This window comes from Schistocerca americana, chromosome 3 (assembly GCF_021461395.2).
Source record: "Schistocerca americana isolate TAMUIC-IGC-003095 chromosome 3, iqSchAmer2.1, whole genome shotgun sequence".
Taxonomy (NCBI): domain Eukaryota; kingdom Metazoa; phylum Arthropoda; class Insecta; order Orthoptera; family Acrididae; genus Schistocerca; species Schistocerca americana.
The window spans coordinates 807,511,690-807,525,210 of record NC_060121.1 but is presented as its reverse complement, the minus strand read 5'-3'; positions in this window follow the sequence as shown (position 1 = coordinate 807,525,210).

The window sequence follows — 13,521 nt, the reverse complement described above, 5'->3', positions numbered from 1 at the left end:
ACTATCGTCTCGGCAAATGAGAGCTTATTTGTCAGTGAACTGTTGCTAGCTACGTCGGCTGTACAACTGCGGCCGAGTGCCAGGACGTCTCTCTAGACCTGCCGTGTGGTGGCGCTCGGTCTACAATTACTGACAGTGGCGACACGCGGGTCCGTCGTATACTAATGGACCGCGGCCGATTTAAAGGCTACCACCTAGCAAGTGTGGTGTCTGGCGGTGACACCACAATTTTAATATGTTATTCTACAAGTAAAAAAAGAAAAAAGTTCATACTAATACAAGTCTTCAAATGTTTACTTACGGAGTTACGGCTAATAAAAGATTTTGCCTGAAATTTAGCAACTTCGCTAATATGAAGTCATCGTGAAACTGTACGAGATTAAAGTAACGTACTATTTCCATTTATTTTGTTGTTATTGATCTGGTGAATCTAATAAAACATGTCTCAGACGTGTATCTGCAGTAGTTTTCCAGAACATCCAGAGAAGCAAAGACGTAATTTCGTAACATTTTTAATTTATTAACTACTTGGCCCATTTTTTTGAATTCCAGACAATTGCACGAAGTTGTAGAGAATTTAATTTTGGAAAAATTGACAGTAATAATGTTAACTGAAATTGTATGAATGTGTCAGATAATCTGCTTCTATTAATACCATAGCACACGTGAATTTATGTTAAACCGGAAAAAACAAAACTCAGTGTTAAGGAAGTTGAAAAGTGTATATACAATTTCACAATACATTCGCAATAAATTTTCAAAAATGTCTCCACCGAGTTCAGTGCATTTAGCTGCACGTGTAGGAACAGATTTTGTTGCTCGTTTCAGGTTCACAGATTTGTTTTTAATTTCGTCTATTGCATTCGTAATGCGAGCGAGTAATGCCTCACGTATATTGACTTTGTCCTCATAAACTATGTCTTTCATCCATCCCCATACACAAAAATCGGGCGATCTGGATGGCCACAGACGTGTAGCACTACGACCAATCCATTTCTGGGGAAAATGTTCGTTTAAATATGTAGTAACGGAGTTGGGGAAATGTGGAGGGGCGCCGTCATGTTGAAAATACAATTAAGTGGAACATCTTCGAGCAAGCGCGGCATTTCTTCTTGAAGAAATTGTAAGTACGTCTCCCCAGTTAGGCGTCCAGGGAAAATGAATGGTCCAACAAAGTGTGTGTTAATTATATCACACCACACATTTATGCTAAATCGATGCTGGAAATTGCGTTGCACTGTTTCACGTTGGTTTGCATCAGACCATACGTGCTCGTTAAGTAAATTATTAATGCCATCTCGAGTAAACTGTGCCTGATCAGTAAATAAAATGTATTTGTGTAACCGTCGTCAGTATTTAACCATTTGCTCAACTCCAAGCGAAGGGCAGGATCTCCCGGATGTAAATGATGCACTTTTTGTCTATTGTAAGGATACATAATATTGAACTTCGGTGTACACCATACCTTAGATTGTGAAATGCCTAATCGTTAAGAGATACGTCGTTTACTAGTACCCGGGCTACGGTGAACAGCATCCATAATATCCTCATCATCGGCTTCACGTATCGAGCACTCGTACTGATTATGAACGCTAAGGAGAGAACCTGTCCCCGTAACATTCGAAATACTCCGCTAATGGTACGTGCTTTCGTAATCCTCCGTGTTGGATAACGTACGCGATATTCGTTAACTGCGGCAGCAGCATTACCATCACATTTGCCGTAAATAAACACCCTATCGGCGTATTCCTCCGTCGTAAATTGAAAAGGTATCCGTATTTCATAAATGATCTACAAACTACAACAGTTACTATGTGGTTCCACTTAAATACACTGTTGTTATTATGTTCTTTCACTGAACAATACAGAAAACTAACTCGTTTTAATGTTAGGAAACGACTGAAACAAATCTCTAACGGTTGACAACAATGACATAAACGTTTTTACATTCTTAATGGAATGTAAACAAATTTACTTGTATAATAATCTTTGCTTCTCTAGATGGCCCGGAAAACTCCTGCAGATACACGTGTGGGACATGTTTTATTGGATTCACAAGACCAATAACAACAAAATATAAATGGATGTCGTGCTTTACTTTAACCTCGTACAGTTTTGCGATGGCTTCATATTAGCGAAGTTGCTAAATTTCAGGCAAAATCTTTTATTAGCCGTAACTCCGTAACTAAACTATATGAACTTTTTTCTCTAGTTTTACTTGTAGAATAACATATTAAAAAATTTGCATATCTTCGTGAATCACCCTGAATATGCTTTCGAAATAAGTATATTCTTGTTGAAACAACCTGTACAGATGGGTGCGCTCACCGGAAATTTGTTCTCGTGTGACAGAGTGGTTCACGTACTACATCCTTCATATAATATGAACGTCGCCCTTCCAGGAGCCACAGCGAAGTCAAAGGTCATGGTCTTAACTCCTCGGGTGTATATTACTGGCCTTGTGTTCGTGTCGTTACCCTTGACAATCCATGGTAGAATATCGTAGTTGCCGTAAACATGGTCAGATATTTTTTGCTTGAGCGTATTGACAGCAGAAGAGCGAACAGTAAAGATCCGCTTCGACACAGTCATCGTCTTACCTGTCTGCGGTCTTCCAAAGTACCCCTGTCGCAGAATATTCTGCAAGTGACACCAGTCTACAAAGCGAGCTATCTCGACGGTCGTCTGCCTCGCGCAGCCCCAACGACTGTCACATCTCAAATGCGCAGCTGACTGCTTTGTACAGATGATGAAATTGGATAACAACACCGTTCGTTACTTTGAACTGCTACTATGATAACAAAATATTCCATCCACGTGTTCATTGCTCCAAGTCGACCAAGTTACAGCTGTTTTGACCTTTTTCCCTACTTTGTGAAAACCGGTGCAATGAATGTCGATAATTTTACACAACGATAGACAGTCGTCACCTACATGGGTTTGATCAAAGTTCCTTGCTCAGATGCGGTAATATGCACAATTGCCTCAAATAAAATGAGCACCTCCTAACTGCACTCCACTTAACGCATGACAATATGTCCAGATGAGAAAACGACATGTCCATTTCACTATCCTCTGACAGCAGTAATGTATGTGTCGTATTTGATTGGAGGCGGCTGTGTTAAAGGTCACTGTTCCAGTTCGCAGTTCCTTGCATCTGCGGGACTGCGTTCTCCTGCCTTTCACCAGTATTCCGAAAGCACTGAGCAAAGTAGCGACGGCTTCACCTTGAAAAGCTGCTCTCACCGCGAAACCTCTGTTTCTAGGCAGCTTGCTGGGATTCGAGCAAGAACCCTTTGGTGTTTATTCGTTCTACGAGTACCTTACGTAACGTAGAGCTGCTAGGGGGAAATTCGTTTTTAGGTTATCGTTGCCAAACTGTGTTAATAGTACATCGGTACTTTGCTCTCTGGCGTCTAAATAACATAGCATTTGTACTGCATTATGCTACAGAAATATTTCTGGAAGATACTGCAATCACTGTTCACTTTCCGGGACGCTTCCAAGTCATATGTTTCCAAGTAATCACGAGCGTGCCTCAGCGCTGACTGCTGCGCCATTCGGCGATGAAACAAAGTATGAACGTATAACAATGCTTGGACAACGATAAACTTTGAATCTGGTTAACGGCTAATACAGTTTTTCTGTGCATCTCCCGTTTCTGTTTTTTTTTTCTTTGCTCTGAAATGATACAAACATTTTCATTTTCTCCCTTAAACGTAAAAATTACAAAAAATTTAAAAAAATGTCAATGAACGAAGATATCATGCTACATTGCTAGTAATTGTTACGTAATTGACAATAATTTGTCTCTGTGTCTGAGAGATATTCCGAAAAGAGCAGAAGAGTATGCAATCGGCAGATGTTTGGCGTACTGGGCAGACGAAATACGAATGTGCTGCCAAACGTGTAACTTAGAGCCAATGTTCATTGTTTTTCTTGTTTTGATCCGGACTGCCACCTTTCAAAATATGGAAAGTAAAGGGCTTTCAGTAAGAGATATGTGCCACACAGTAGAGAAGATGAACAAGTCCTCATAGCTCTTAAAGTATGCAATTTAGAGACCATGTATACTAGATTTTATTTTCTTGGTTTGGTCCATACTACCACCACTGAAAGTTTGCCAGTGAAGTTCTGGTTCACCCTGTATAACAGATAGTCCACTTTGGTCACTTACCAAGCAGAGAAAAAAGAACGTGAAGTTGGCAGCAGGCAGGTTTGGAAATTACTGTCATACAAATTACGAATTCTGTCGAATGTTTATGAGCTACCGTCATTAATGTGTCTAGAATGTGAACGAATGAAGAAGAAATCACTAAGATAATGCAAGCTTCTGGTTGCCGGACATATCTGCCTTAATAAAACGTAACATGCGTCTATCTGTTGTACAGATGAGGATGAAGAACAACGATAAGAGGCTGGAAGTATTTAGAAGCTAATCATTCATCGCACTGCAGGCTAAAATGCTTGTATGACCTTATAAATTAGACGTAGTGATTAGGTATTGAACGACAAACAACACCACGTTAAGTAAACAGGTAGGTTACGCCATGTTCAAGACGAACACCTGCGTGCAACGTGCACTGCCTGTGGTTACAGGACAGAAGTGGTAATATTATGATACAGGGTCAATCACTCTGCTCACACCGGGATCTGTGGCTGTTACAGAAGACGTTGAAAGTTTTGCCTGGTGTCAATATTAATTATGATATATTCATCGACGATCAATGCCACCCCCACTGGACACGGCGTAGCACTCACGCCAGATTCATAGTGCAGTGATGTGAGTAATATGATTACGAATTAATCCGACTTCACACACACCCTAATCTGTCGGATTCATCGAATAGGTCATCGAAAGGCACTTTAGAACTCGCTAACGACCTCATTGCGGTATTCGGAAACTGATTGATTTAAGGGTGGACATTTTGGTGACTGTATCTCCATTTACGCACCAAAGACATCTCCCAGAGTGTTTTATCGAGTATTACACCGGAACGAACGGCTGATATCTTGGTATCGGATACCATTAGAAATCTCTAAATGCAGATATTACTAATGGCAACCGTAATATCAAGGAAGTTTTCATCTGCGATTGATACTCTTTGTCAAATAAAATCGTAGAGCTGTATTTCAATTGTTCAGATCTAGCCCATATACTGCAACATTTTGCTGACAAATTTCAATCCTCGCTCTATATGGTCAGGTTCCTTTTTCATGAATGAAATGTAGGTGGTGCCCGCATTGCACACACGAATGAAACGAAATCTCATATTCGCCAACTTTATTGTACATCTACATCCATAATCCGGAAACCATTGTGAAATGATTGAAGAAAATATTTGCATTTTAACACTTATTTGGATTTCTTTCCTTTTCATTCGCATATGCAGTACGCTAAGAATGGCTGCTTAAATGCCTTTGTGCGGACTGTAATTAGTCCAGGCTTGTGTTTGCGTACCCTCACGAGTGATGGACTGACAATTGTTGAACTATTTGAAATAAAATCGTCATAATTTCTGAACGGTTTGCGTTCAAATTGCACCGTTGGCCGCTGGCCACGAAGGGAAATAGTATGGTTTACTTTCGCGACGAAACCCACTTTCATTTGGATGGGTTCGTCAATAAGCAAAATGGACGCATTTGGGGGACTGAGAGTCCGCGTTTCGCGATTGAGAAGTCTCTTTTCCCTTAACGGGTAACTGCGTGGTGTGCAATGACCAGTCACGGATTAATCGATGCGATATTCTTTGATGACACGGTGACTACGGAAAGCTATGGTAAGGTTTTGGAAGATGATTTCATCCCCGATATACAGAGTGATCCTTATTTCGACAAGATGTGGTTCATGCAAGACGGAGCGCGACCCCATCGAAGCAGAAGAGTGCTTGTTGTCCTGGAGGAGCACTTTGGGGACCGCATTCTGGCTCTGGGGTACCCAGAGGCCACTGGCATGGTCCTCGATTAGCCACCATATTATCCGGATCTGAACACGTGCGGTTCGTTTCAATAATTGTCACCCTATACGTAGGAGGCTATAGTGACTGTTTTGTGGATTGACTGCATTTTCTCACTATCCAACAAACGAATCAAAGTCTGTCGCCTGCATTAACTACGACTGAACCCTTCTGATGGTTCTATTTTATATCGTCAAAAATCTTACACATCAGAAATTATACGAGTTAACTAATGACACTTTGGAGTCATGCGTATTACGTTTTGTAAAAGACAATTTTACGTTTAGGAAAATAAGTTGACAATCTTTGCATCACTTTGGAATCTTGTGAAGGTCTGGCTGAATATCTGCGCATCTGTTACAGTTAGTATTTCGCTGTAGATAACTCCTAACATCTGTAAAAGTCTGAGTTTTTTTTTTTTTAATTCTTTATTCAGAACATTACATTACATTATTCATATAACCCACTACCTAACTACATTAGTGGGTCTTAATAATTATACAGTTAATGCAGCTTTTATTCTACACTACAGGTACTTCTATTAGTTTTACTCTAGTCTTACCGCTATGGGGTTCTAAGCTACTTAATCTACGAGTCTACATTCTACCTGCAGCGTTACAAGTGTGCCAGTGCTACTATAAACCTACTGGTGTTGGCCCGGCCCACTGAGCTAATCCCAGTGGGCGTGCCCCTGGCACTGGGCTGGCCTTTAACTTGGTGTCGCTGCAGTCTACTCTAGGTATTATCCTATCTTCTACATCTAATCTAATCTAACTACATGTCATAATTGGTGTGCGGTCAAATCCGGTGTTTTGTACCCCCCCCCCCCCCCCCTCCTAGTCCAAGGTAAGGCGGATTCCAGCCGTCTGAGTTTACCATTAAAACTGTCTGAACAAAGCACTTTCGCAAGGAACACTTGAAGTTACTTCTACATCTATAGATGACTCTCCATGTGATATGCGGAGTCCTCCCTATAAAGAAATCCTCAGTGCGGTCATAAATTCCGTTTGACATTCGTAAGATTGTACATTCGTGAACAAAGATTGCTGTAGTACTGAGTAAAATGCTCCTCGCAGGTTGGGAAGTACTACACCCACCTATTCGTCCTGATCCACGGATTTCGTTATGACATGTGAGATAAGCGCGAATTGAGTGTCGCATGAACAAGGATTTTGGATTACGTGAGATTTAAATGGAGGAGGCCATACAGCTCAAAATATCTCATTGTGTTTGAGCTCAGAATATACTGTTATATTCTACAACAGATGGATATGAACGATACTGGACAGTAATTGTATGAATCACTTTTGCTACACTACCTGCAGACGGATGTGGTCAATGCTTTCTTCCAAACTCTGCACAGAGTTTTGGGTTCTCCATATCTGCGTAATGGAGACTGAAGTGGAGCTGCATCTGGAATTAATTTAGTGGTGACCAATTCTCAATCGACGTGATTATGTACATACGCTCTTACTACAAAGCATGCCAATTTTTCCATATGTCAATGAAGTATACTGGTGTCAAGCCCTAAGAATGAAGGTAATGAGCCATGGTAGCCCCGGCTTATGCGTTGTTTTAAGGCTTGGCTGTTACTCTGCGTTTGATTCCCCGCGGTTATTGCGGTTATGCCGTGGTTCTTTCTCTTTCTACGTGTGGCAGCAGTGGTGTGTATCGATATTCGCACCTTGTACTATCTTTGGTCTGGTGCTTATAGTTTCCGGCTAGCCAGCGTGTGGTGTCACCGCCAGCCACCACACTTGCTAGGTGGTAGCTTTAAATCGGCCGCGGTCCATTAGTACATGTCGGACCCACGTGTCGCCACTGTCAGTGATCGCAGACCGAGCGCCACCACACGGCAGGTCTCGAGAGACGGACTAGCACTCGCCCCAGTTGTACGGACGACTTTGCTAGCGACTACACTGACGAAGCCTTTCTCTCATTTGCCGAGAGATAGTTAGAATAGCCTTCAGCTAAGTCCATGGCTACGACCTAGCAAGGCGCCATTAGCATTATATTGCATTTATCTAGAGAGAGTCTCACTTGTATCATCAGGAATGCTGTATAGAAATGATGGATTAAAGTTAAGTATTCCAGCAGCTACGTACTTTTCTTTATAGCATTCATTACGTATCCTGTTTCAGACCTAACGCCCGCCTGCGGGAGTTAGCGCGTGCATCTTGGTCGCCTCTTTCAGTTAGTGTGCGTAGTGTTGGCAAGTCTGCCGACACTACACAGTGTGCGGCAGTCGGTCGGTTGGTGTGGATCAACCAGGAAATCTCCGCGCAGCGCAGTGGGCCGGGCCCACTGGCGGTCTCTACGCAGTGTCGGAGTGTGTGGGAGCTGTTCCGATTGCTACGACATTCGTGGCTCACCGACCCAGGCCATCAAAGTTGAGTGGCTATTTAATTACCGAAGCCAGTCTGTTCACATTGTGCCGTTGGTTTCCATGGTTGGCTGTTGGGGATATTCGCGTGAGCAGCAGCGAATGCTCGAGTTGGCGAAAGTTTGGCCACAATCCAGTGGAGTTTAAATGTATTATGGTTATTTGAAGTCCAAGTGCACCAGCGGAATTTTCTACCTTGTGGCCATTAGCGTTCCGGTTGCCAGCCCTGGCCGCTGACGTAAAATTCAGGCAGTGTCCTTTCCTCATCGTGTTGTCGCTGTCCAACACGTGTGTGTAGTTTTGACAGCTGATGCATACTGGGTTGTGGGCGGCTACGCCTTTTACGTTTTGGCGTTGGAGTTCCTTGTGTACTGGTCGGGTGGAAAGCAAGTCGTCTTGTCAGTGGGTCCGTTGACTGTCTTTTGGTTGGATTGTCGGCCGATCGGATATAGTTGGGCCCTAAGCGTACGTTAATGTTTCAAGTGCAGACCGACCCCCGGAAACTGTACTGCCTTTTCTTATTGGTGTTTGATTGTGTATTTTAATGGTTCATAGCTGATGGTTTGAATTTGTATGACTTTAGTTGTGTTTTAAATTATGGGCCTTCAGCCGCTTTAACATTGAAAGTTCCTTACTTGTTAAGTCTTGCATTGTTGGGGTCTTTGGCCTCATTTAAAAAAAAAATTATTTCAGGATAAAGCCTTGGACTTTCTGCCTTGTAAAAATTTATTATAGTTGTGTTTCAATCATGGGCCTTCAGCCATCATAAAAGTAAAATTCCTTATTGTTAAGTCTTAGATTGCTTGGGCCTTCAGCCTCCTTTTTTAAAATTATTTAAGGATGTAGCTTTGGGCCTTCTGCCTTTGAAAATTTCTTGTAGTTGTGTTTTAAAATCATGGGCCCTCAGCCGTTTTAAAATTAAAATTCCTTACTTGTCAAGTCTTAGATTGTTTGGGCCTTCAGCCTCATTTGAAATATTATTTAAGGATAAAACCTTGGGACTTCTGCTTTTTGAAAATTTATTGTAGTTGTGTTTTAAATCATGGGCCTTCAGCCGTTTTAAAATTTAAAGAGGTTGTGCCGTTAAGCCATAAGATTGTGTGACATATTCAGTCGATAGTTAAGCTCGGAAATTTGCGCTGTATTGTTTGGGCAACTAAATTAAGTTATATGTGTTCGAGTGTAACTGACAATCCCTTATTTTGACCCCTTTTCACAATTTATACTATCTGTCCTGTCCTGCGGATTTAACCAGGCGTTTCAGGTAACTTCCGCTTGATAGCAGGATACTTCGATGAAACTTAGACCATACATAGGAAAAACTGCTACAGTATGGAACAGAAAGTAACTTAATGAACTACGCAAAGAGACGAACACAAATGACACTTTTATTAAAACAAAATAATTACACTGAAGTCACAGTGGTTCATGGTGGTTTCCTGTACACTATAAATGGTGGGACATGGATCTTAATAGGACATATTATCCCCACAGACGGCAATACATGCTATGCAACGTGCTTCCATGTTGAACAAGAGGTTGGTAAGGAGTTCTTGATGGAGGGCGTTCCATTTCTCCAACAGCGAGGTTGGCAACTGCTGGATGGTCGAGCTGCAATAAGGCGTCCAGCAATGCGTCTCCCAACGCATCCCACACTTGCTCGATTGGATTTAAGTCGAGGGAACGAGCAGGCCAGTCCATTCGCCGAATATCCTCGTCTCAGAAGTCCTCCACCTGCGTTGTTCTATGCGGTCGAGCACGGCCATCCATAAAAGTGAAGGCAGGGCCGAATACGCCCTGGAAAAGAGGGTTGGCGTTGGGTTGATTTGGTGGAAGACACCAAAGAGCGAGGTCATCGGTCTCATTGGATTAAAGAAGGACGGGGAAGGACGTCGACCGTGTCCTTTCAAAGGAACAATTCCGGCATTTGCCTGAAGCGATTTAGGGAAATCACGGGAAACCTAAATGAGGATGGCCAGCCGCGGGATTGAACCGTCGTCCTCCCGAATGCGAGTCCAGTGTGCTGACCACTGCACCACCTCGCTCGGTCCTGGAAAAGACGCACATGGGGAGGGAGTACAGTGTTACAGTAACTGTGACAGGTGAATGCACTGTGTTAAAGTATTTGGAGGTCAATATGCCCATACAATATTGTGATTCCTCATCATAACACGTGGGCCACCAAAACGATCATGAGCTACGGTCGCAGGTTCGAGTCCTGCCTCGGGTATGGATGTGCGTGATGTCCTTAGGTTGGTTAGGTTTAAGTAGTTCTAAGCTCTAGGGGACTGACGACCTCAGTAGTTAAGTCCCATAGTGCTCAGAGCCATTTGAACCATTTGAACCAATACGATCATGTTCGAAATGGTGAACGTACCCTCATATGATGAGGGCTGGGAACACGTAATACGCCCACGAACACCGTCAAAATGATCATTTTGGTGGTCGAGGTGCTATGATGAGGGGACACAAAACCTCCCAAGTGTGATCTGATCTCCACATCTTTGGATACGGTGCACTCACCGGTCAAAGTGTTGTGACGCTGGACTCCTTCCCCAAGGGCGTCTTTCCAGGTGTACGAGAATCCTCGACCGCGTCGAACAGCACAGATGGAGGAGTTCCAGTAGAGGATGTTCGACGAATGGACTGGTCTCACGTTCCCCCTACAACACCCTGATTGGCATTGTAGCGAGAAGGAAGTGCTTCTCTGGGCGGTATCACTAACCTGGTGTCTTGCTGTAGCACAGAAGCAGCGCTCAGTCACCACGTTCCATGTAGGTGGTGATCCTGCTGAAGTGGAGTGTTTAGGGATGCCAGTTGTTAATTGTCAACAACATTCGAACTATACTTGTTTTAATACAGAAATTTCTTTGTCACACACGTCACAGAATCAGCATCTCCAATATGGAGGCTCTGGCTACGCCGTTATATTCGACACTTTTCTGACTTGGCATAATGATAGACACTGCCCACGAAACGTGGCGTTCTTATAACTAATAACTTCACTTTCTAGTTTGTTTAACATCTGAAATATGCACTCGCTACCGTTCTTTTAGAGCCGCCCCGGTTACTCGACTGTGCGTTTTGAGTGACTCCTCGCGACTAACTCGCCCTGTCTTCCCGAAGGACAAGAGAGATCACCCCACCTTTCTCCCTCAGCCAATAAGGACACTTCTCTCGTTCCCTACATATCCAAACTTTCAGCCAATGGGCGTTCAGATCGCTGTTGCTAGGCGGATCTGACGTCACGTTTGCGGACATTGTGACGGAAGTTTGTCTCGGAACACTGTCTCAGGTTGTAAGATCCTACTCCCAAATAGTCGGATCTTGTCCCTACTAAGGTTGCACAACATTGCCTCCTATGATTTCATCACTAATGCTCTTTCTGAAGCTTAATTGTTAAATGAACATGTAGCCTGGATGCTACTGAGCATTCCCCACCGCTTAAATGTGCGGAATACTCGGCTTAAACACGTGAAGGGAATGCGTATATGCATTACACCCGGATTTAAATCGAATCGAGCACGCGTGGAATGCATTGGAAAGGCGTACTGCAGCACGCCCATACGTACAAAAGACCATCCAGTGTTTGTCAATCACGCTATTGGAGCAATGGGTCTCCCTCCCACAGGAACTCCTTACCAACCTTTTGGCCAGCATAGGAGCACGTTGCAGGACATGCACTGCAATTCGTGGTGATCACACATCTTATTATGGGGACTACAGCCTCCCTATCTAACCCATGTTAATTTAGACAAGTATTTGACCCATTTCTGAAAAAAACTATTTGATACAGGACCTTAATATTTTTACTGTATGTTACATGATGCTAATAGAGTCAACTGTACTAAAATCTACATTATCCATTTTATAGTTTTTAAGAAACACTTTTTTAAATTTATTAACAAAAAATATTACTTTTTTCTGCAGAAAATATTTTTTGTGAACTTCCTAATGGGGGAATATTAATGAATGTAGTATCAGAGATGGCGTTTTATGTTATGCAGAGTCTCTGAAAATTTCATTCATTTATCTATGATAGTTTCTGATATATCGGGGCACACGCACTGAAAATTTTAGTTTGCAGGAAATTGACTTTAAAGAAAAAACATTTGAAATTTGTTACTTTTAATTAAAACTGTCCTGCTCCCTATGATGGCCCTTCTTTGGCCTCTAGCAGGTCTTTCAGCTTCTTTTTCACCTTCCTGGATGTTTGTCTTGCTTTCTTGGCCATATTAGATGCAGACGTGTCTGCATCGGCTATCCTCATTTTATCGCAATGTTGCAGCCCAGTGATCATATTTTATCCAGGATTAATTCCCAGCTTTCAATATTACCACAATTGAATGTAACAACAGCATCATGAACTCCTAGTTTCATTGTATGCATGCCTACAAATACAGTTTTAAGCAGGCGGTTCCAAATTATGCTGTTGAAACATTCATTTGGGTTCTGTGTCTGCCCATGCAGACATTTCCTTAGAAGGTCAGGATGTGCCAAGTCTCTGAAAATAGGTTTAATTGCTGTAATAACAGCAGCAGGAATACTGGTGAGAATAAGGTTGTCCAGTTGCCTGAGCCCTATTGTATTTGTACCACGAATTTTCTCCTGATGGACACAATCCATGACATAGCCCATTATCAGTAGAGGACTTATGGAAGAATATGGCCCAAATATCTCTCTTCATTGTCTCCAGATTTTCTTTATTTCTTCTAATTGTCTGCCCATAGTATACCAGCAAGTTTTCTATTTCAGTTTCAGTTAACCGACCTGTCCGGTCAACAATTTTCCATCTTCTAATTTTTTTCCTCTCAGATCAACATTTAGTTTTCTCAGCCTTGTTCCCAAACGTTTTTGAACATGGCCTACACATTCTATTTTGCCAATAATGGCATCTCCATATGGCTTAGAGTAGACGGTGGGTGAGTTGACAGTGGGTGAAAGAAAAGTGGGCGTGGCACATAAGCACACATGGTGGGAAAATGTTCTTTAAATGCTCGAAAAAAAAATTTTTCAGCAAAATCCTTTTCAGAGTACTTAAATAAAACCTTAATCTATCGAAATATGATGAAAACCGAAAATCGATTTTTCTCGACCACGTACCGCCTTTTGTAATGTCCTGCAGACCAGCATGAATCGCGCTGACTTCAGTGTAATTATTTTCTTTGAATCAAAGTTTGA